The 3,654-nt window shown below is 53.0% G+C and overlaps 1 long non-coding RNA gene across 1 annotated transcript; it reads right to left on the reverse strand.

The window, feature by feature from the left end:
* Window positions 1–968: 968 nt before the first annotated feature.
* LOC106727752 lies at window positions 969–3,623 on the reverse strand. The gene is made up of 4 exons (XR_001363990.1): window positions 3,535–3,623; window positions 3,002–3,101; window positions 1,727–1,808; window positions 969–999 (listed from the first exon to the last, which is right to left on the reverse strand). It is a non-coding gene; the product is annotated as an uncharacterized LOC106727752 (long non-coding RNA).
* Between the last annotated feature and the right edge of the window lie 31 nt (window positions 3,624–3,654).

The raw sequence follows: 3,654 nt of genomic DNA on the forward strand, positions 1-3,654 counted from the left end.
AGCTAAGTAGAACATTCAAGAATCTCATGGGGCCCTAGCCGGTTTGGCTCAGCTGATAGATCATTGTATTGCAGACTGAAGGGTCCTGGGTTTGATACGCATCAAGGGCATATGCCCGGTTGCAGTCTCAGTCCCCGGTAGGGGGCGTGCAGGAGGCAGCCAATCAATGATTCGCTCTCATCATCGATGTTTCTATCTCTCTCTCTCTCCCTCTCCCTTCCTCTCTGAAATCAATAAAAAAATATTTTTAAAAAAGAGGAAGAATGTACAGTCGCAATAGGGCCAGAAACTGGGTTGTGAATTCCCTCAGTGCCTGATGGGATCGCAGTGACCCACCTGCTACCGGCCACAGTAACGATGCCTGGAGCAGGAGAATCCTACCCAGGGTCTACACTGTAGTCTGTGTGATTTGTCACTGCGCTTCAGACGGGGTGTGATCCGGGAGACAGCCACCCAGAGAACGATGAGAAGACGGGATTTATTAGAAAACCCAGACCTTAGACCATGTGCCAGGAGCCAGGAAGTGCTGTTCTGGAGGGAGCAGGAGGGTGAGAGACAGCGTCACGGAGCAGCTCACCTGCAGCACAGGTGCAGGTGGACGTGAGAGCCGGCCCATCCCGTCTCTCAAACCCCATCGCCTGTCTTCTTCCTGCTCTGCCTGGGGATGCTCATCCAGCCGTTAATGTTAATCAGGCCGCAAGGTCTCCTCATGCTTCAGCAATGAGTCCTGGACTTCTCCCCACCCCCCTCCCCCAGGGGCTGTGATGCCTCTGGCCAGCACCGAGCTCTGAGCGAGTCCTCATTGGCCTGCGCGCTTGACCACTGAGTACTCGTGGGTGCTGGTGGCCGCCTGGTCCCGAGGCTCCCGTGGCTTCAGCCCCTCAAAGGTGAGGTTGGCGTAGTAGAGCTCCTGCTGCTCCCCCGACAGAGGGCCCTTCTCAGCAGGTGGCGCTTGGTCTGGGGGCCCGGCCCGTCTGGCTGAAGATTTTTCTTGGAGCCCTGAGTGACAGGGAGAGAAGGGCGTCCGAGAGGCATGAGGCAGACATGGTCCCAAAGAAAAGTGGGGCTGAGGGGACAGTTTTTTCATTCATCTTCTTACTGCACAGACACTTCTCATAGACTCAACTATTTGCTCATTCATTTTAAAAAATTTTGTTTGTTTGTTTGTTTGGGTTTTGTTCTTTTGGTGCAAAATGAAGGAGATTTATTCAGGTGCTGTGGCCTAGGAGAATGGTGGACTTTCATCTCGAAGACCATCCTCCTTCCTGCTCAAGCCTGCTGTTCTTTTCTTTTTAATTATTTTTTTGAGACTATTGCAGATGTTGGTTAGACATATCAAAGGCCTACTAATCATATTTCATTCCCTCAGAAACCCAGTGAGCATGATACTCTCATTATCCCCATTTACAGATAGAGAATCTGCGGTAAAGGGAGGTGAAGTAACACGCCCACAATGGGTAGGAAGTAATAGTTTGGGGAGCTGGTTCTGGTGGCCTGTGCCTATCAGAGTGGTGAGGTGGGCTCAGTGGTCAGTGTGGCTGGGGCAGGAGGCTGACCATGTGTTCCGGGAAATGAAAGGGAAGTCAACTTCCAACTGTCTGTCCATCTGACCACAGAGGAGCGGGTTTGGGGAACTACTGAGGAGCTCAGTGTGGACTCCTTAATGGACATGCCCAGCCTCCCCCCCCCCCACACACACGGCATGAGAAAACACCCCGTCACTCACCCAGGTGACTGTGCCCATGACAGGGTCTTCATCATTCGTGACATTTGGTCTCCCGGCTGCTTGCCTCCTGCGGGCTTTCACTCTAAGGGGAGAAGTCAGCAGCCAGAATGGTTCAGGCACAGGTGGGCAGCTGCCCCCACTCCCTGAGGCCAGACTCAGAGACCCTCCTGGCATGCAGGTGAGGACTCTGTCCCCCTGGATGCCCAGGGGTTTGGCCAAGACTGTTCATCACCAAGGCCCCTCTCACATGCAGAGACTTGTGCACAAGCCATCACCAGAGTAATTCATCGTAGCCAAAACATCCAAGCAACCCAATGTCCATCAACGAAGGAACGGACAAATAAAATGTGCCTCATCCAAACCGTGGAATATATTTGTAAATAAAAAGCAATGCAGAGCTGACACATGAACCTTGGAAATCTCAGGCTTCATGAAAGAAGTCAGTCATAAAAAAACATGTATTTTATAATTGCATTTATATGGAAGATCAGAATGGGCAAATCTGGAGAAACAAGAAATAGTGGTTGCCTGGGGCTGGGGGAGGATGGAGGCGGATGACAATGAATGGATGTGGAGTTTCTATTTTATTTTATTTTGTTAATCCTCACCTGAGTATATTTTTTCCATTGATTTTTTGAGAAAATAGAAGTGAGGGAGGGATGGGAGGGGGTGGAAAAGAGAAATAGAGAAACACTGATGTGAGAGAGACACACGAATTGGTTGCCTCCTGCACGTGCCCCGACCTGGGTCAGGGACCAAACCTGCAACCCAGGTTCTGCCCTTGATCAGAAATCAACCCGGGATCCTTCGGTCACAGTCAGACACTCTAACCACTGAGCAACGCCTGCCGGGGCTAGCGTTTCTGTATTTTCATTTTGGGCCAATGAAAAAACATTTTTAAATTGATGTGGTGTTAGGTGTACAGCTCTGTGACTGAACTAGGGTCACCGAACTGTGCACTTTAAATACATGGAAATGTTACCGTGAAAAAGCGGCTACTCCCTCTCCCCACAGAAATGTCCCCTCTGGATGTACTAAGCTCTGTTTTTGTGAAATTCAGCGACATCTCTGGGCGCTCCCTACCACACAGCTCCCTGCACCTCCCTGCCCCAGAGGCTCACCTGCAAAAGGAGAGGAGCAGCGGAGTTTTACCTCAATAAAGCTCTTACCCCTGCCGCCCCTGCCTCCCCGCTGGATGTACTAAGCTTTGTGTTGGTGAAATTCTGTGACCTCTTCCAAACCCCTAGGACCCGGCTCCCTGCCCCGGAGGCTCACATGCAAAAGAAGATGAGACACACGCACAGGGACAGCAGGGCCATGGCACCAGCACCTCCGAGAGCCGCAGGAACCACTCCCGCCTGGGGCACGGCCTTCCCTGCAGAGGAGCGGGGGGTGGGACACCCACTCGCGGGATTTGGTTTCTCCTCTTCCCCCTCCTCCCAGAACCCACTGTCGGTTCTGTTCAACCAGAGCCCAACTTAGCTCAGTGGATGAGCATCCACCTGTGAACCAGGAGATCCCCGTTCCATCCCTGGTCAAGGGCACATGGCCAGGTTGTGGGCTCGAACCCCAGTAGGGGGCGTACAGGAGGCAGCCGATCAATGTTTCTCTCTCATCATTGATGTTTCTCTGTCTCCCTCTCCCTTCCTCTCTGAAATCAATAAAAATATTTGGGGGGGGGGACAAGAGAAGGAGGGCCCTGTCCTAGCAATCACCCCTGCCCAAGCCACAGCCCCTCTCCCCGAGCCCCACCTTCTCTCTGACCCACTCCTTTCACCCAAAGACTCTGCACCCATAAGCCCCCTGACCTGGCAGCAGCAGGACAGAGACGCTCTGGGCCCCGTGCAGATTCCGGGCCTCGCAGCTGAGTCTGAGGTCAGGGCTGAGCCCCTCGCGGAGGCTCAGGGAGCTGTTGGTCCAGGGCCCCC

The sequence above is a fragment of the Myotis brandtii genome, unplaced genomic scaffold (assembly GCF_000412655.1).
Source record: "Myotis brandtii unplaced genomic scaffold, ASM41265v1 scaffold474, whole genome shotgun sequence".
NCBI lineage: Eukaryota > Metazoa > Chordata > Mammalia > Chiroptera > Vespertilionidae > Myotis > Myotis brandtii.